Here is a 21,413-nt window from a genome sequence, read left to right on the forward strand (position 1 = left end):
TTTAATTGTGCTTTCCTGGCAGATGTGCTATCTCTGTATGTCTAGGACAAAAGAGTAGGATTTGGGGTACACATTGGGCCTAATGCTGGACACATTGGGCCTGATTCTCTTTACACTAATGGCCCTTTCCCCCTCTCTGACAGTGTGCTGGGACATTTAAAGAGGACATAAATTGTAGTTGTACTCACTTTAAGGCCCCTTTTCATCACCAAAGTGAATAGGAGCCCTCGTCTATATAAGAATCAGGCATTCTGGGTTTTACAGTTAAATAATTGGAGAAAAAAGACAGAAAATAACTCTGTTGTGAATAGGAATTAGGTAATATCGCTTTAAATAGTTGTGAGCCCTGTAGCAGCCCTCAATGTCTTCTTTGTTTCAGAAGTCACCCAAATGCTAGTGGAGCAATAGTGTGTCTATGTATGTAGGCCTTGTATGTTGTATATAGTTAGTAAACATAGTTATTTGGACCCCAGTGTGCCCATGTGGTTCCTTCATATTACGTTTGCTGTGTAAAGAGCAAAAGACACAACAGACCTAAAATTCACTAGAATATGCTAAAATCTCAGGTGAAGGGCGGCTTAGCAGCCCCCTAAATTGGTGTCTTAGATAGAGAATTGACACTTGAAAATGTTTTTCAAATGTCGATAACTGTGCCCAGTGCCCAGTGCCGGGCTCTACTTCTCCCTCAGTGGAGGAGGCAGTTAGCAGTCCAAGCACCTGGAAGGATGTAAAGAATCTAGAAAACCCTCATCATAAAAAAAATGTTTGGAGAAAAATGGTTTCATTATTTGCTTTGTAAAATTGGTGTGTGAAAATATCACTCTGGCTGCAGAACCAAATCACCACTACAGAGATGTGGCTGAAAAGAATAAAAGAATCAAGGGAAATTGAACAACTTACTGTCTATATTAGAATAATAACTGATCCATCTGAGGGAAAATGAACCGTGTGGGATGAACTAGTTAAAAGTAAATGACTGATATAATTTTATGATGACAGTAAGTATATTTACTGTAACTAAAACCTTACATTGCCCTGACTTGCGGTATTCCCTCATTATGTGTATCTGACAACCTCTCTTTTACTGCTTATGAAATAAAATAACGTGCTCATCTTTAATAAAAATGCCAAAAGTAGAAATCTAAAGTGATACTCCTAAATCCATTTTTAGGCACCTAAGTAAGTAGGTTCAGTTTCAGAAGTAAGCACCCAGCAGCTCTCAATGACTTTACTGAGAGTTGGTGGGTGCTCAGCAGTTTTGAAAATCAGGCTATTTATTTAGGTGCCTCCTTATGGAGTTAGGAGCCTAGCTTCAGGTCTCAGTAACTAAAATGAGATGATGCCCTTGTCACTTAATACACAGCGATCTCCAAACAACTGAGCAGTATGGATGAATCTGCCTGTAAAGAGGATTTTGAACTTTAAGTTGAACCCGGAGCTGAATGAGGACGAACAGTAAACATGTCTCTCCCCTCCCCGCCCCATCGACTAACAGCATGTTATTTAAACTCTTTGACGTAAGAATTATGTGTTCTTCTCAATTTGCACGTACAAAGAGTATATATTTTTATGCATTGGTTTGCACAGTAATACTTAAACATGTACATATTGCACCCTTGCTTTTAAATTCCCAACCCCATTTTTTACAAAACGGTTCACACTGACACTCTTTGTAGAACTACAGTCCTTTCTAAATGCAGTAAAAGTCGTCCTGCCCTGCACAAATGGAGTGTTATTCCATGAAATCTACCCTACAGATCAGAAAATGCTTTATGGACAGACATTTCTCATTCTAGTTGTCACACCTCAAAAACCATATTGTATTAATTTTTCCTCATACGTGGCATCCAGAGCTCCAGCCATGACTATCAGAATATCTTGCCTTCCCCGTTGATCCTCACAGGCATTTTCAAGCTACCTCTTTTTAACATTCAATTCCAGGTCACCTATGAACACATGTTTACAAATTACTGTGTGAATGCAAGTCCACTATCTCCTCTGATTAGGGCAGCAGTTTCTCTTCTGTCCTCTATGTAAGGGAGCCTTTTTGCTCAGCCTTTTTCTCACTTTTTCAAAGTTTTGCTGCTTGCGTTTGGCTTCCCTGTTCTGATTTGTCTTGGGGATTTGCTTTTGGGCTTGGAAATGAGGGTCTGGGAGTTTCCTTATTATCAATGGTTCTCAGTAGCTTCATTGGGATATCACAGAAGCCGCCATCTTTGGCCTCCTATTTTTAAATTTATGGATTTGGTTTCTTGACTCTTCTAAATTTATCCTCCCTGCCCTTCCTCATATTTTTCTGCTTCTTGGGTGATTTGTTTCCACCTCCTCTTCTTCAGCTGGGAAAACCTTTTGTTAAGGAATGATCACAGAAAAAGCTCTGTGCAGTTGAGTGATAAGCATGTACGGAAGCCTTTCCCATAAAGAGACCATTACAATAATTGAGGGAATATCTGACCGATGAAGGACAAGAGTTACACTTGTTTATCCTGTTTTTTGTATCAGGCTCCATCTTCAGAGAGCACCTTATTGCACTAAGATGAACAAAACAACTTTAGAAAGTTTGTCACAAAACTCTCTCTGCTTCCATCAGAGCGGTTGTTGGCACATATGGTGGCCCCAACTCATTAAATCCCTCTCTCCAGTCCAGTGTACAAAAGGTTGTGCACAACCCTGCATTCCAAGGCATCATTGGCCATGTAGCACGGACTATCTGCCTGCTCTGTTTTGTGTCTTGGATGGTACCCTTACTTTCAGGGTTGCCTGTGGTAATCTTACAGTCAACCTTTCTGCCGACTTGTCCAAATATGTTTTCATCCTGCCAGAGATTTATGGATGCTCTGTCCATTTAATAATTCACTGAGGCAGAATCCTTGGCAGTAACATTAGTAACAGCCGTTTTACTTAACTTCCTTCTGACTTAGGCAGTAAAATGAAACCCAGGGAGTGACAGAGGTGTATCAGAAAGATGTCTTGCTTAGAAATGAAGGTGAGATTCAACAGATGTTTACATTACAATCAGCACAGACATCAACTGCAATATAAGGCGGATGTTATTGCAAAGGATGTTAAAAATTAAATCAAATTCTGCTTGTACAGTAAACTGAGCTTAGAACTAGGAATGGACACGGGTTCAGGTAAACCTAGCCTGGCCCTCACTCCACCCTGATGGAACTGCCTACGGTTTTGAAATTCATTCTTTAGTATTTACAATTAGAGATGACCCAGACACAGATCTGCAAACCCTGGAACTCTGGAGGCTGGGAGCGCAGATTCAGAATCCAAACCTAGCACCAGATTTAAGTTGTATGGCTGGCCCCTATGTCTGTAGGCCAAGATTGAGTCTTTAGATGTGCTGCCCCAGAAGGAGGTGCAGGGAGGAACTGTACTTCAGAACCACATGTCCGGCCTCGGCTCCCTTTTTAGTTCTGAGGGAGTAATTTATGACATTCCGCCCCTGCTAACCGGTGTGTGTGAGAGACGGAGGGAGGGAAAGAGCCACAGCTCCACTCGCTCTCTGCCCTTCCTGTCAACTTGCTCATGGGGCAGAGTCTCTTGTGTGCAGCATCTGTTCTGTGCCCTGAACTGGAGATATGATCTAAACAGTCTCTACACAGCTGCTCAGGGGAACTGGGGGGAGAGGGGCTTATTTCCTTGTGTGGTTGTGTGGAACCAGGGCACTTGGCCAAGACCTCAGCTCCAAAACCCTCCAAACTTTGCAGGAGGGAATTAAAAATCTGGATGTTTGTCACTTGGGCTCATCTCTGCAAAAAACCTTTATAAACAAAGTCCCAGGATCCCAAGCATGGTCTTGCCGTATCAGAGACAGTTCTGAGTACATCAGTATTGCACTCTAACAAATGACACAATTATCCTCACATCAGGCACCCATTTCAAAGATTCTTATTTTATCAGCCAGTACAGTTCCATGGGATTTATTTCCTCTCTCCTGCTATTTATTTACTTCATTTCAATCCAATAAAATTCTGAACAGGGGGGGAAGCGGAGTCTGGGTGTCAGTTCAAAATGCTGTAGTAAATAATTCAGAATGATGTGAGGAGGAATGGCTTGTTGTTGTTTCCACATTGGTTAGAGACCATGCAGAGCTGGAATGGCTCACTTTGGATATACAAATGTGTGTGTGTGTGTGTGTCTTTGTCTTTTTCTTGTTTTACTCTTGGGCTGATATTATGAAGAACATATTAACACTGGTGCCAAGCACAGAAATGTAGCAGGGTAATTTGCCATGGGGCCCAAATCTGACGCAGGTTGCAGTGGCAAACATACAGCTAAACTTCTCATCTCAACCCTTTCTCTACTTGTTTTCCTTTTCAGCCGCCATTGCCACTGAAATAAAATTGACTGAAAAGTGACAGCTGAAGACTTCCCAGGTGCCTGAGCTTTTAATCACCTTTTTAAAGGCAGCGGAAGAGGGGGGTGAACGAAGGAGTATGTGTAAGGGGACTGTTGCCCCCTTACTAACATTCAGTGGGGGTGTTTTGGTTGCTAGCTCCCAGCACTAAAAGGGGAAGGGTCAATGGCAAATCAGGAGCCTGAGACTGACAGTCCCCAGGAACAATGGGGAGAGGCCAATGCTCCAGATCAGCCTGATTGACAGGGCGGGCAGGCTAATCAGAGAGTCAGGAGGCCAGGGGGGTCCCGTCCTCCGTGTGAACTGGAATTGCCTGAGTCAGACAGAGTGGGGCTGAGCTAAGGAGAGAGCAGGGGCCTGTTGCCGGCACAGAGTGCCCGAGGACAGCAACCGCGGGGTTCGTTGCCTGGTGTACTTCGCGCCAATAAACACACCAGGGTGGAGAAGCAATCAAAGTTTATTTGAGATCTCAAAGCGGTGCAAGGAGACTGGCACGTCTCAAATCAAGCACACCATAAGCAGTTTCTCTCTTCTTATACATTTTTGCAGCTAAGCCTCACACCCCCCCCCCTCCCTTCCCTGGTAACAGTTACTAAGCAAATAGCAATTACATTTAAGCAGTTAAGTCATTCTTGGCAGCTATAAGTCTAGCTTGTTAGTAACTTCTTTAAACCGTTATCTTGTCCTTTTTCCCTTTGAACTGTTATTTTCCCTTCAGCCAGAAACATACAGGCCTCATTATTACCGCTTGGTGCCGGTATGAGCAGGGGGTTGCACAGAGATAACTGGTTGCTTACACATTCCAATTGCACCTGGCTTGTGAGGTCGATTAGAGTTTAAACATGGGAGAAGTTTGGTTCTTTTGGGCCTAGTGCAGGAAGGCTTCATTGACACTAGTGGCCTTCCACTCTCCCGAGTTACCTAGAGTTATGCCTAGTGACACCAACACCAACAGGCCCAAGCTAAGCTGCTGGAAGCAGAGCTGCAGCCCAAAAGCCAGAGCCAGAGGGGCCAGACAAGCAGCCAGGAAGCAGGTCAGAGCTGGGAACAGAGTCACAGAAGCAGCCCACAGAGCAGACCTGTCCTGGGAGCAGAGCTGTAGCAACCAGAGCCAGAGAGGCCAGAGAAGCAGCCCAGGGAGCTGAAGGCAGAGCAGCAGCAGCAGCAGCAGCCATGCTGAGGCAGAGTGGAGCTGGAGCTGGGGCTGGAGCTGTCTGGAGCCAGGTATGGTGAGCAGCTGGGGAGAGGAGGGGGACCCTGGGCAGTGGGCCCAGCACAGGAAGATGCCTCAGCCAAGAGGCTCTGCAGGCCAGACTTGGAGGGGGATCATAACCCCGACCGGGCAGGGGCGACACTGGGAAAAAGGGTCCTGCCACCTAGAGCCTGAGAGCGTGTGGCCACCACCAGAGCAAGTGTCCAACTCACAGTGTCTCTGCAGCACAGCCAGGGCCTGAGAAGGAGCCTGGGACCTACAAGAAACAGACTGTGAACTGCCCTGACGTTCCAGAGACACTGTTTGTGATGTTCCCTGCCACAGAGCAGGGGGATGTGTTTTCCTTTAACCTTTCCCATTTTTCCATATTCTTTTTTTAAATTAATTGTTAAACAACTTGTATTTGCTTTAAATTGTATGAAATGATCAGTGGGTCAGGGAGGTGCCCAGTGCAGAGAGAGCACCCTAGCCCCTGTCCTGGGTGACCACAGCAGGGTTGGGGGTCGAGCCCCCCAGGAATCCTGGGCCCAGCCTTGTCGGGGTTTATGAGGACTCTGCCAGACAGGAGAGTGGAAGGGGAGTCCTCAAGGGCAGGGAGGCCTCTGGGTAAAGGAAGTGGGAGCGAGGACTCAGATCCTTTCGCTAGCCCACTTCACCGGGGTAGTGCAGAAGCCAGGAAAGTTCCCCACAATAGCAAGATCATTCCCCCACTTACATAAGTCCTTAATCTACAGAAAGACCCAGGCCACAGAGTAAATGTAATTGACCTTTGAGTTACTTAGATCCTTGTTGGGCACATTAATCTGTTGAATGAATGAACTCTGGCACCCAGTTTTACTGAGCTTGGAAACACCAGATATAAAAGTGCACCACACTGCAGATTCAGCCCAGTCCTCATGACAATGCAAACAGCGACTGAAACCTACCTGGATTATGAAAACTGAAAAATTTCTAGTTGAAAGAATATTTGGTTTAGGCTCCATTCAGGGTATTTATGTTGGCCTCAATTTATAAGTTTGTGCTGAGGCAGATCGGATGGAGTTAGTGGACTCAATATCCTAACATGTGCATTTGAAAATTGTTTTTAATCTTCTTGATGCATGACAGGGTAAAATATCAGGAAGTGACAGACCAGGCAGTTCTGTAATGGGTAAACTGGCTTGCAAGTGCATAGTCCTGGGTTATACAATGAGTCAAAAGGAAGTACTGCTATCAGCAAAAAGGGATTCATGCTATTTAATGAAATTAATAATGCTTCAGACTGCTTTACAGAATACAGGGCTTGTGTGTGATGGGGTGTACTTGCCCCACACTGGAGAAGGAGAAGCTAACCCCATACTCTGGGCAGAGGAAGCCATGCCCCCTCATCCCTGCTGGGCATGCTCCAACTGGAGCGCCAATATAAAAGGGAGCAGCCCAGCTCAGTCAGGGCTGACCACTGAGGAAAGAGGATGTCCATTGCAGGCTCCTGCCTGGGAGCTACTGGAGCCTGAGATTGTGGAGGCCAAGCCCGCTGAGACCCAGGCGGATACTCAGCTATCTGAGGACACCCAGGAAACGTTGGAACCATCGGGAGTGCCACAGGCCAAAACACCCTGGAACCCAGGAGATCCGTGGACCATGCCACTGGAGGACAGGGTAGGAAGTAGCCCAGGGGAACTAGCCATTGATCCAGTTGTAGGACTGGGAACTAAGTCAGCGTGTTTCCGTCATATTCCCACTGGCCCAGAGTATACTCACTGCTGACAGGGCCCTGGGCTGGGACCTGGTGGAATAGGAAGGGCCTACTTTGGCCACCACCACCATCCCTCGGCTGGGTGGTGCCCCATTCCCCCTGGCCACGCAGCCTGGCTAAGGAGGGCAGCCTTATTGACTCTGACCATCAAGCCACATAGGCCTGCAAGAGAGGGCAGCCATTCTGACTCTGGCCACTAGGCCACATAGCCCGACAAGGGAGGGCAACTCTATTGACTCTGATCGCTGGGCTAGACTGCCCTGAGGCTGAGGGTGGTCAGGTGGACTCAGTCACGGGGCTATAATGCTCTTTTCCCTGCCCCAAAGGGAGATGGGGTGTACTTGCCCTGCAACATTGTACAATAACAATAGAAGAAAGACTGGGAAAGAATTTCTCTGCTTCTCTTCGTCTTATTTCCCGCTCTCTTTAAAGGATAGGGTACAAATGTTCATGCAGTATCACACATGGTCAGCATTTATTATTGTTTTGATATCCAAGTTTTGCAAAGTAGGGCTCATGAGCGGAGGTGATTTGAAAATAATGACTCTGACATTATATGACCTTTGGATATGTTGGCAGTCACTCTGGACTACATGCTAGTTGATGAACAAAATAAATCTATTGGTGTGGGAGGATGTTGATGGAGGAGATTTAAATGTAATAAAATCAGAGTTATAGTGAGAAAGTGACAGTCCTTGTTGTGGATCTCGCTGTCGGGGACATGAGATGATTTATATGCATGAGAATGCATTTGCTTTTAAATGCCAACACTAGACTGATAATTATAAAATTATTCTTATTGTGCCTGGCAGGGAGTCAAGGCTGAATCTTGCCCGTCTGTAAGCGTGTGAACTGGAATAGTGTGCTGCAAAATACAAAGTTTTGATCAGGGTGGCTCATCTAGCCTGTAAATGTATTTAAGATCTTACAGAAGAGACTCTTTAATCTTTTCTCTTCATAAGCAGGATAAAGCTAGATGACAGTTTTATAGCACTTGGCATTTCTGCAGCAATGCTTTTAGGAGATATTTGTTACAAACAGTCAGTTTAGAAATAAACACCACCCAGCTTGCATTTTTCAAGATTGCATGGCCAGGATTGCTGTAGTCGGTTTAACAGCTTGTATCCAGCCCTTATCCTTGCACCCTTGACATTTTTAGATGATGGCAAATGTTTGAAATTACTTTCACTTTATTTCTAAAATACACTAAAACACAGTGAAAAGTACCATAAATCTGAGGCCACGTGGGGATATTTCGTGTCGGCAGTATGCTGGACTGCTAACGTTGGGGAGGGTATAGGTCGGGGTTCTAGGAGTAGAGAAAGCCTTTTGGTAATGCTTTACATTAAACATCTTAACTGAGGATGAACTTATTCTGAATGTAATAGGACATACGACAATTTTTAAACACAGCCTCCTAAATGGCACCAGCAAAATAAAATCATGAAATCATAGACAGGTAATTACACATGCAATATGTATTTGTGTATACACAAACCAGTGTTTACAAGTGCATATTTATAGTGAATGTCAGTACAATCTTTACATTTGCTGAAGTTTGCTGCACTGTCTTTAATTGTGTGAATTAAGCCGATGGGGGTGTGATTTTCAAAAGGACCTAACCGATTTAGGAGCACCGGTCCCATTGACTTTCAAATCCCACCTCAGGCCATTTAGGTCAGCATCACCCCTGAAAGAACAGTGTGATTCAAAATATTCTGAGAAGGATGTTGAGATTTCACCTTCTTCTGCCAAGGATCCTTTTGGGTAAGGACATGAATTGTGTGGACATGGGGATGATTCCTCAGTTAGCCTTGTGGTATTTGGAATGTGGTCCATTTTGAAATGTGCTAAGATGAGGATGATCAGATATGACTTGTTTTTGCTGACTAACTATGCATGGGAGGAGATGGGCAGCTATCTAAGGAAGAAGATATCAGGAAAAGCCTGGCCCAAGGGCAGGCAGGTGGATGGGGAAGAGGGCTCTAGGGGAAGTTAGTAACTTGGAGATATGTGTTCTTACTATTCCTTTTTAGAGTAAGACACGGTATTTGGATACCAAATTATGTCAGACCCAGGGGCTGGACAATGAGTCACAGCCTCTACTCCCTGTCCTGGGAGTGCTGATTGGAGGAGCCTGTTGGGTACTTGAATGAGAATTGTATGGTCTGAGTCTGGAGCATGTGGGAAAAGAGTACACCGACAACTGTGGCTGCCTGAGCACTGTCACATTGTGGGAACCTTCCTTTTCCTTGGACTGCTCTCAAGAGGCATGTTGAAGTCTTACCTTGGTGAGTAAGCTGGGTGCTTATTGCAAACTCCAGTGTCTTTTTGTCCCCCCTAAACATTCTATACCACCGGCTGCAAGAACAGCCTGCTCCTTGGCCAGGTTGGGTCCCCATGCAAAGGAATGGGTGCGGTTTGGCTATGCAAAGGTGGGCTGGATGTGGTACACCTGCATTAGAAACACCCAGTCCCTGTGTAGTACAGAGTCTGCTTCCATGTAGACAGTGTGGTGGGGAGAGCTGAGGAACCAATGCTACACACATACTCCCAGCAGACTGGAGGCTACTTCAGCTCCTGGGCTGATGTGCATAGACTCCAGATAGCAGCTCCGCAATTGCAGCTAGTCAGACAATGGAGGACTCTTCCATGGAAAATTTGACAAAGACTAAAACAATTGCAAAATTGTAACCATTTTCAACCAAAAATTTTGACCTTTCATTGAAAAAATCATTTTTTTCGTTTTTGGTTCCAAATTTCCAGTTTTCTAGTGTTAAATTGGAAACTTCCAAGGAAAGCAGACACTTACCACAAAAATGTTTCTTTGGTCAAAAAAGCAAATTTTCCATCAAAAACCTTTCAGTGGAAAAAGTTTTGACCACAACCATTTCACAACCAGAGAGGCTAGGATTCATCCCTGCTCCCTGCCATGGCCTGTCTCCCCCGAGCCAGGACCCCACCCAGCTACTGAACCAGGATACTGTTATCTGGATTTGTCCTTGCATGAAATGACAAGCATAAATATTGTGCCCTTTGAACACTATACACACACACATGCCAAAGTTGATACCTTAGCTTGGACTGGTACATAGCACAGGCGAGAGAGAGCCCCTACATATAGTCACCAAAAGTAATGAAAACCCTGACTCCTCCCTCACCAATGCTCCAAATGAACAAGTGCATGAACCTGACTCAGGTAAGCTGAGTTGAAAGTACTGAAAAATGACGATGAACTGTTGAGTTGGCAAGTGAATGTGCAGTCAAATAGTTATGCCTAGTTGAAAATGTCCAAGCTGGAGGACTCAGACCTGAAAGGAGACACTGTAGCAAATTTCAGAGTAACAGCCGTGTTAGTCTGTATCCGCAAAAAGAAGAACAGGAGTACTTGTGGCACCTTAGAGACTAACAAATTTATTAGAGCATTTAATGCTCTAATAAATTTGTTAGTCTCTAAGGTGCCACAAGTACTCCTGTTCTTCTTTTTACTGTAGCAAATAGTCATCTCACTGTCTAATGTCAGACACACTCTCTCTACCTTGCCAAATAATGAGTGGTAGAACACTATGCAGGCTGTATATGGCTTATTCAAATGAAGAGCTGCAATACTGTGTATCCTTCATTCACCTGAACCCACAGTTACCATAGCCATAAAAGTTTCCGTTCTAGTGAAACAACAGCAGCCCATCCCATTTTCTGATAAAGGGCAGACATGGGATGCAGAGTCATGGGCTATGTCAGAAGTAGCTCATATTCATCTGACTTACTATGCTAGCACCTTTGCTAGCATTAATATTGTTCCCAGGGGGCCACTCATTTGCCCCCCACCCCCAACCAGCACAAAAAAATAAAAATAAACTAATTCACTGGTGACATCACCTCATGAGTGATGAGGGATTCAAGAATTCAGGGAAGAGGTACAGTAATTCCAGTGTCCATGGTTAGTCAGGTAAACACACAAATCAGTGTCAGCATTGGAAGGAGATACCTCCTCTGTTTTCCCTCCCATTTCATTTCCAAATTATGCTTGTTCCCTAGAGGCCTCAAGGAAAGTCATAGAATTTTCTTTACAGGCAATAAACTAAAGTTAATGGTCTGATGGAAAGCCACTGAAGGAGAATATTTTGAAATGGTCAGGGGAAGGAGGGAGGGAGGCTGGCCAGAGATACAGCAGTACAGGTGCCATATGATTTTATACACACAGCATAAAGTTTCTGAAGCGGTCTTCTAGCCCTTAAAATGGGAAGAATTCAATTTTAAAGGTTGTAGAATAAACAAGTTGAATGAATCAAATGCAAAGGTTCCTGAGGCAGAGCTAGTGCTATGAGTAAAATAAATAACCTTTCCAGCCCATTGATATTATAAACACACAACAAAACTGACTTGCAGTTAGCAGGGCTGCACTAAAGGAGGAGCCCAGTTACTTCCTCATCTGCTCCACGTGCAATTACAGTACCACACACTCCCTTTTTGTCAAGGAACATTGGGAATCAGTTGTCTCCTGAAAGAAAGGCTTCTCTAACGTTCCAGATATGTTGCTGGTACATCAAAAAGAATTAACGTCCTGTCTTCGCTTACACAAAGAGAGGGGTCTCATTGGATGCCAAATGACCATGTGCACTGACATAGAAATAATGTCCTTGCAGCCGACAAGAGTGAAAAGGAGCCAAATTACGTCAGTTGCTTTCCTTTCAGTGGGGATAGAGGACTCTAGTTACTATTCTGGCAATAGCTAGAGTCAGGCCTGTAGCCAGTCAAATAGAAATGGGGGGATTTGGAGGTGGTGGAAGGGAGGGGAGGCAACAAAAACATAAATGGTGAGGGTCTCGGGGTTCCTCCCCTGGAAAATTGGAATTGCCTGGTGCAAAAGGGGAGTGGACTGGGAGACAAGAGACCTGGTTTCTATTCCACTGACCCATCCTGTGACTTTGGGCAAGCCACTTCACTGCTCTGTTTGCCCTCCTACACTTTGTCTTCTCTAGTTGGATCATCTCTAGTTGGATCATAAGCTCTTCCGGGCACAGATTGTCATTGACTGTGCATATGGACAGTGCCTCGCACAATGGGATCCCAATCTCCCACAGGGCCTATGGGCCCTCCTGTAATACAAATACATTATAATATTACTATTAAAATGGGCAGAAAAGGTGATCAGTTCGGTTTTAAAACTATCAGAATGAATATGCAACACACAAATTACTAGGCAGAGAATTTGACCTGCCTAGAGCAACTTTAGCAAAGGAAATATTTGAGGCTTAGAAAAAGCAAAGGGCAAAGACAAAAGTGATGGAGATAAATTGGCTTATGAAGGTAGCACATGAAATTGACTGTAAACTTGAATCAGGTCCCCACAAAATTTGACATAGAGGTTGTGAGACCATTGTACTACTACAAAGAGATTTTAAAGCTGATTCTCAATTTCAGTGGCAACCAGTGCAACTGTACCATGATGGTAATACAGAGATGTCAAGGACTATGATAAATTAAATAAACAGCTTTATTTTGAACAAAAAGTAAATATTGGACAAAGGAAGCAGGGACAGCAGCAAAGACACCTATAGCAAGCGCAGAGATAAGAAATTGCCCGCATGTGAGCTAGAACTAGTAGCAGAAATAGTCAAGTAGTTAAACGTGTTTGTTAAATTCAAACTACAGGATGTAGAAACTGAGCTAATATGAGCAACTAAGGATAAATGTGGCTGTGAAAGGATTTCAGCTCCTTTATTCTGTGAAAAGGCATAATGCAGAAAGAATTAACCAATGGGGTGTAAAACAGAAGAGATGTCCGAGTACCTGGCCTAACAGCACACTTTAATTTTGTCCATTACCCATCACTAGAAAGTTTGAGCATATCCAGCTGACAACATCAGAGAGACCTAAGAAGTCAAATTCCCAATAATAAAGTTGTGCAGAGCCTTAATTTCAGTATTTTGCTTGATTTTGCGAATCCCCTTGTTCTTCTTGTATTGTTCCTAACAGTGTAATTATTCTGTCAAATGCAGAAAATAGTGATCTCAATTTAATCCAGAACACCTGCTGAAGTTACATCACTCAATACTTATTGCTCAAGCACCACAGTATGTTAGACTCCCCTCGACAGAGTATTAATGTGATGAATGAAGGCTAAAAAAAAGTATGAATTCTCCCAGAACTTGATGGCTAGATGGCAATGCAAATTAGCGTGACCTTTGTCATGTGTAATTCAACCAAACCTGCAAAAAACTGAAAGAGCTGGGTGCCCAAGAGAAGCTTTGTGCTTTTAAAATTAACAATAATGACCCTGCAAAGAAAATTGAAGGAAGTCTCATCTATGCTTTCCCTGCAGAACGTAGCTAAGACTTCATTAACAGAGCCAATGGACTTTGTAACTAAATGAGATTCTGTCTTGCTGGCAGGCAAATCCTATCCACTGAACAAAGAAACCACACACAAAAATGTTCCAAGGGGAGATGTCCTTAAAAATATCATTGCATCATCACATTGCAGTATCTTCCAGAAGTTATGTCTTTGTGAAACAAAATTAGGGAAGGGGGAGGGAGTCGATCAGATTGATGTGGCAGAAATCTCTCCCCTTGGCCTTTTATTTTTAAATTAATGTCTTGTGAATGCCTAGTCATTACAAAGCAATTGCTTTTTCTTTCCCTGTATCCGATAAACAAACCACTGCCATCCAACCGTTGCCTTACTGGAAGGGAGACCAAAGAGCTAGTAGCACGTTAAAAATTATTCACTCTGGAGTTTTGGAATACTACCCACCAGAGCCAGGAGGCCTGGAGAATGAGCTTCTCTTAAATCTCACAGGCTTACTGCTCATCTCCTGATGGGCTTGCCCTTCCCCGCAAGACTGACTAGGCCCATTATACTTGAGATGAAGAGCAAGCCTAAATGACAAATGTGAAAAATAACAGGGCTAAGCCATTGGGAAATTCAGACTTTTCCATGCATGGGAGCTAACAGGCCTGTAAGGGATCGAGAAATATTTCCTGCATTATGATTTCATGCAGACTCTGATGGGAAGAGGTAGGGGATAATATGAGCTGAAAGCCTGACAAGTAACTGGGACACAGACTGAGAAAGGGGGGAAGGAAAAGGTAAAAAATGAGAGATTCAAGGAGGAAGATCATGGCTTGAGCCCCAAAATTGTTCTATCCTGTGTATTTCCCCCCAGAGCATCCAAGATGCAAGAAGGAGAAAGGGGGAACTTGAGCTAAATCCTGGAACAGAGATTTATTAAGGACTTCTTTCTTTTGAGATTTATCTATTACTACATTGTATATTGACTTACTTTGACATAAGGTGCATCTAGACATGCATCTGCCAAATGCTGGGTACCCCTTATAATACTTACAGCTCAAAATAAACAAAAATTACATTAAATCACCTAAATCCAGTGCCAACTGTCCATATAATCCTAACCTAATCCAGCTGCATAACTGAATTATACTTCATTAGTAGGCACCCCATTCAAGTCTCATCCCAACCACCACTCAAGTGCCTGAGAAAAGAAACAAGCTTTGCAGCATGCATATCAGGAAGGTTAACAAATCCCGGGTCTAGAAGATCATGGTGGGAGAAAGAGCCTTCCAGTCTAAAGGAGGTTTCACAGCAACCCCTGCTCACAGCCCAGCTCCTCTACATGAAGAGAGCACCATCTCAACCATCTCTGATGACCGCAACTGTGGCAGTATGGTGTGAAGAGAAAGGGTGTCTCTCAGGTAAGCCAGATCATATGGGGCTTTAAAATCTAATCCAAAACTGATTTAAGTCAATGGGAGTCTTTCTAGAGACCTTACAGGGCTTTGGAGCAGGCCCTTGAAGATAAGTACCAACATTTAAATTCCACTTAGAAGTCCATTGGCAACTAGTGCAGCTTGCAGAGCACTGGAGTTCTGTGCTTCCATCAGAAAGCTCCATTAACAAGCAGTCTGATGCATTCTGGACTAGCTCCTCAAGGTATAATCCAAGTAGAACACAAAAACAGTCTAATTTCCAGGCGATAAAGACAGGGATACAGGTAGCAAAGTCTGCTTCCAAAACAAACGGTCACGCTCGTCTTAACAAGCCCAAATGGAAAAACATACTCTTCTGCATCGTAGCAGCCTAGGGTTTAATAAAAATCCCACACTGTGACCCCAATTTACAAATACTGGCCACACACTGTCAATTAGTGGTGCTAACATCCATGCCCCGCCATCCATGCCCACCGCTCCTAACATTATTTCTTTCGTGCTCAGATTGTACCTCAGCCAGTTAGCCTTCATTTAAGTTCCAATCTCCTAACCACGCGGGGGCACCCATGCCACTGTACCAGTGGGATCTGCCATAGTGGGGATATATAATTGGCTATCATTCTCACACTGAAGATACTTAGCCTCTATCTCCTTGCTAACCCTCCTCGCTGCCTAGCATACACACTGGGCAGAATGGGTAGCAGAACATTCATTCCAGCTCATTTAGCTTTTCAAATAAGGATGGAATTTTGCTACATGGCCACTAAGGAAGAACATGAAAACTGTGTACAAGTGTTTCAAGGGTGTAAACACCATGGAAGGAGAGCAATTGTTTTGGACCCTTACAGGTTTCTAGGGATAATGCTACAAAATTTGTACAGGAACATTTAGGCTGAATATGAATCGTAATTAAGTTATAATTCACACCCTGGTCCTAATGTCCCCGTCTCTAATTGCCCTGCAAAAGCTGTGCTACTGGGTTTTTTGTTGAGGGGAAAGGGTGCAGTGGAGCTGTGCAGAGGGGCAGCCATCTATATCTGTGCAGATGGTTCCTGCCCCTGCGGATCTAGGAGGTCCCTTCCCCACAGATCCCCCATTGGGATGCCTCACTCTCTGCAAATTCCACTGCTCCCTAAAACCTTTTCTCCTGGAGGGGGGACACTGCAAAAAACTCAACATGTTCAACCTTGCAATTTTTTCCCACTTCTCTGGATCTTTCCTGTAGGCTTCTCCACAGAAGGGGATGGTCTGGCCTTATATTTTTTGTATTGTTTCAAAGGATAATTATCCCCTGCTCCTCAGATGCCATACCTAGGATTAAAACCACACTGTAACCACAGAGGCTAGAAAATTCACTTATGGATTGGAGTGAAATTGATATCTTTCACATCTGGATAGCCACACAATGTTTGGAGCTCCTGGTTGAAACAAAAAAACCCCACCAATTTTATGAGCTTTTCAGCCTTGCTGAATTCCTTCCTCCATCCAATGTGAAGCACAAACATACAGTATGCTCAATATATAGGCTTGGATGTTGGATCATTAGAAGGAACCAAAGAGGGATTTATTTTTATAAAAATATGGACATCTCCCTGGCTCAGAAATAGATCTTAAGACCATGAGCAGTTTTTGTAGGGAAACAACATCTAAAAATTTGGTCTCCATCAAGCCAAATTGAGGGCCCAATTCTGCACGCTGCTGAGAAAGTCTAGTGGGGGAGGGGGGCTGAGGGCACTCGGAACCCTTCAGAAGGTACAGAATCCCTCACATACTTAGCGCGCTATGCAGAAAGTGTTCACTCGGATCTTCAGTTTATGACTGACTTACCCTGCATCTCCTGTTGTACTGTGTTCATTTTGGAATCTTTCATGTATCCATTTTTACTGTCGTGGGTGGCCAGAGCCTCCCATTCTTGTTGAGCAGGTTCAGTAGAATGATTAGCAAGTAAGAAATTAACTGTGCTTCTAGAAACTGACACCGGTGTGTTTGGTAATGGACCTTGCACAGATTGTTTGCAAATCACAACAAAAGATGCACGGCAGTGTAAAACCTAAAATAAGGTACTTCTGATGTGGCCTTATTTAACAGAGTCTTTAAGTTTCTCACTTAAATCCATGCCTGAAACTCTTTGGAAACCAAGATTTGAAACCTGGAAAATCTAGATTTCATTCATTCATTCAAGTCAGGTATTTTACAAAGAGAATTTCCACCTGCTTCACTGCAGCACTCATATGCTGCATTTAGAAGATCCTATCATAGGACACAGACGTGTTTGATGTTATTAAAATTACTCTATTGATATTCATATCAATTATGTTTTGAGTGCTATGCTTAGCATAGCTATTAATACAACCTGGATTTTCTTTTTTTTACTTCTGCAAGTATAATTTATTGAGACATAAATAGTAATATTAAAGCTATTGACCATAAATGTCTATACTTGACAGCACTGTGTAATTTAAGAGTTATGGGCATCTGAATTCAGATACAGTATTTTCTGAACACACAGACATAACTGAACACTGCAACTCACCAGAAATTCAGACTTTGGGAAGTTGCAGGCTATCAGATAATAGAGTATTAATGTTTTAAAATAATCTTCTCAGGACAGAGAAATTGGTAGAGCATGGTCAGAACATTGAAAAAAATATGATTTTCTTTTTTTCACTAAACACTGTTTACATTCAATAATCCTCTTTTCTCACAGAAAAGTACTTAGTTAACAGTGTGTCTTACTGATAGTTTAGTTATATTTTGGTCTCTTAACATAGGAAAGAGCATTGCCATTTCAGATGAAAAAATCAAAACAAATTCCAAATACCTTATCTACACATAGGAAGCATTTACTATCACTGCCTCTATGGTGCGTGATCACATAAAATTGTACTGTGACGCTCCCACATGGGACAATAATGGAAATCATGAAATCCTATATACTATTGCATGGCCTCCATGGAGTTTGGGTCAATATATGAAGAGGTAAAGAGAGGTACTATGGGCTTGCTTACTTGCCCACCACAGTGGGTGGGCAAGGATTGATTTTCAAAATTCTTGAGCCCTTAGTTGCTCCCATTGACATCACCTGCATCCAGCAGGCATGGGATCCTGCTTAGTATATGTAGGGGGGAAAAATGTGTGTAATCATAAGAGGACTTCAATTTGAGTGATATATGGTGGAGGTCTCATGCTACCAGTACTAAAACATCCTTGGAATTTCTAAACATTATAGATGACTATTTCCTAACTCAAAAAGTGTTGCTGCCAACATCAGGGAATTCTATATTAGATCTTGTCCTAACAGGTAAAGAACTGATCAAAGAACCAAAAGGTAATGGTAGCTTAGGTACAGTAACTCCTCACTTAACGTTGTAGTTATGTTCCTAAAAAATGCGACTTTAAGCGAAACGATGTTAAGCAAATCCAATTTCCCCATAAGAATTAATGTAAATAGGAGGGGATTAGGTTCCAGGGAAAAAACTATATATTATATAGCTATACACACAGTATACATTTTAAACAAACAATTTAATACTGTGCACAGCTATGATGATTGTGAAGCTTGGTTGAGGTGGTGAAGTCAGAGGGTGGAAGAGGGTGGGCTATTTCCCAGGGAATGCCTTGCTGCTGCAGCTAAATGATTAACTAGCACTCGGCTGAGCCCTCAAGGGTTAACACATTGTTGTTAATGTAGCCTCACACTCTACAAGGCAGCAGGAATGGAGGGGAGGGGAGATAGCATAGCAGACAGAGACAGACACACACCTTGTGTGTGGGAGAGAGAGAGAAATGCACACTGCTCCTTTAAGTAAACTGACCCACACTTAAGTGCATTGTCTTGGATCAGGACGTTGAGACAGCAGCTGCTGCCCCAGGCTCTCTCTGTCTGTGTCCCCACCCTGCTCTATATGGAGAAAAAGGGGTACGTGGGGTGTAGGAGCAGGGGGGAGGGGCACACTCTGATATTAGTCCCCCTCCCTCCGCACAGCAAGCAGGAGTCTCAGGGAGCAGCTCCAAGGCAGAGGGCAGGAGCAGCACATGGCAGTGGGGGGAGGGATAGCTGCAATTGATAGCCTGCTGGACAGCTGCAGCATAGGGAATTTAGGGGAGGGGAGAGCTGATAGGGGGCTTCCGGTCCACCCTGGTTCCAAGCCCCCACCAGCTAGCTGCAATGGGCTGCTCTTCCTGCAAGCAGTGGACAAAGCAGGCAACTGCCAAACGACTTAGAAGGGAGCATTGCACAACTTTAAACGAGCATGTTCCCTAATTGATCAGCAACGTAACAATGTTACCGGGACGACTTTAAGTGAGGAATTACTGTACAAGTTCTCATGATTTGATCACATTTATATTGTGCAAGCAGAATAAAGTCCAGATCAGTAATATAAATACTTGGTGCTTAAATAGGGCCAATTTCACAAAGCTGAAATCAATTCTGAGCCAAACCAGCTGGATGGAAGAATTTAATCAGAAAAATGTGAACAATAATTGGGAATCATTTAAGAACACCTTACTAGATGTCCAAAAAGCCGCAATCCCACAACTGAGGAAGAAGGCTGTGCTGGTTTAAAAAAAAAACTTACCTGATTTAGAGGAGAAGTAAAAGCAGCTGTAAAAAATAAGTATATATATATATATATATCAAATAGAAGAAAGGGGAAGTTGATTGTACTTAATACAAATTGGACATTAGGAATTATAGAAAATTGCTTAGGGAAGCCAAGGGACACAAGAAGCCATATGGCCAGCAGAGTTAAGAATAAAAAGGATTTTTTTTAATACAGTATATTAGAAACAAAAAGTATCCTGACAATGGTATTGCTCCATGGAATTTCCACTAGATGGAAATGGTAGAATTATCAATAATAATGCAGAAAAGGCAGAAGTGTTCAATAAATATTTCTGTTCTGCATTTATGGGAAAAAACAGATGATGCAGTCTCATCACATGGTAATATTAACACTCTTTCCATTCCACTGGTATCTCTGGAGGATGTTAAACACAAGCTACTAAAGTTAGGCAGTTGTAACTCAGCCGGTCCAGATAATTTGCATCCTTAGAGTTTCAAAAGAGCTGGCTGAGGAGCTCGCTCAGTGGCCTGAGGACGGTCAGTGTAAACAAACTGTCTCCCTTAGGCTGCCGGTTGCCCACCACTAAGCTCGCTGGACCGTTACTGTTGATTTTCAATAAATCTTGGATAACTGAGGAAGTTCCAGAAGACTGGAAGAAAGCTAATGTTGTGCTAGTTTATAAAAAGGGTAAATAGGATGACCCAGTTAATTACAGACCTGTCAGTCTAACTTCAATCCTGGGCAAGATAATGGAGTGGCTGATACAAGACATGATTAATAAAGAAATAAAGGAGGGTAATGTAATTAATGCAAATCAACATGTGTTAATGGAAAATAGATCCTGTCAAACTACCCTGATATCTTTTTTGGTAAGATTACAAGTTTGGTTGATAAAAGTAACAGTATTGATGCAATATACTTAGACTTCAGTAAGGCATTTGACTTGGTACCCTCACAACATTTTGACTGAAAAACTAGAATGATATAAAATTAACATGACGCACATTAAATGGATTAAAAACTGGCTAACTGTAAACTATAAACTGTAACTGTAAATTGGGAATGATCATCAAGTGGCTCTGTTTCCAATGAGGTGCCACAGGGATTCGTTCCCGGCCCTACGCTATTTAACATCTCTATCTATGATATGTTTTCTTCCAGAACATCATCATTGATAAAGTTTGCAGATGACAAAAATTGGGAGAGTGGTAAACAATGAAGAAGACAGGTCACTGATCCAGAGAGATCTAATTGATTGATAAACAGCGTGCAAGCAAAGAACATGCCTTTTCATACGACTAAGTGTAAACGTATGCATCTGGAAACAAAGAATGTACAGGATTGGGGAGTCTATCCTGGGAAGCAGTGGCTCTGACAATGATTTGGAGGTTGTGGGGATAATCATCTGAATATCAGCTCCTAGTGTGACACTGTGGCCAAAAGACTTACTATGATCCTGGGATGCAAAAACAGGGGAATCTCGAGTAGTAGTCATTCTAGCTCAGTATTTGGCACTGGGGCGACTGCTGCTGGAATACAGTGTCCAGTTCAGATGTTGATTAGGGCTGTCAATTAATCGCAGTTAACTCAAGCGATTAACTCAAAACAAATTAACTCGATTAAAAAATTAGTCGTGTTTAACGGCAGTTTTAATCGCACTGTTAAACCATAATAGAATACCAGTTGAAATTTATTATAAATATTATGGATGTTTTTCTACATTTTCAAATATATTGATTTGAATTACAACACAGAATACAAAGTGCACAGTGCTCACCTTATATTATTATTTTTATTA

Source organism: Malaclemys terrapin, chromosome 1, assembly GCF_027887155.1.
Source record: "Malaclemys terrapin pileata isolate rMalTer1 chromosome 1, rMalTer1.hap1, whole genome shotgun sequence".
Taxonomy (NCBI): domain Eukaryota; kingdom Metazoa; phylum Chordata; order Testudines; family Emydidae; genus Malaclemys; species Malaclemys terrapin.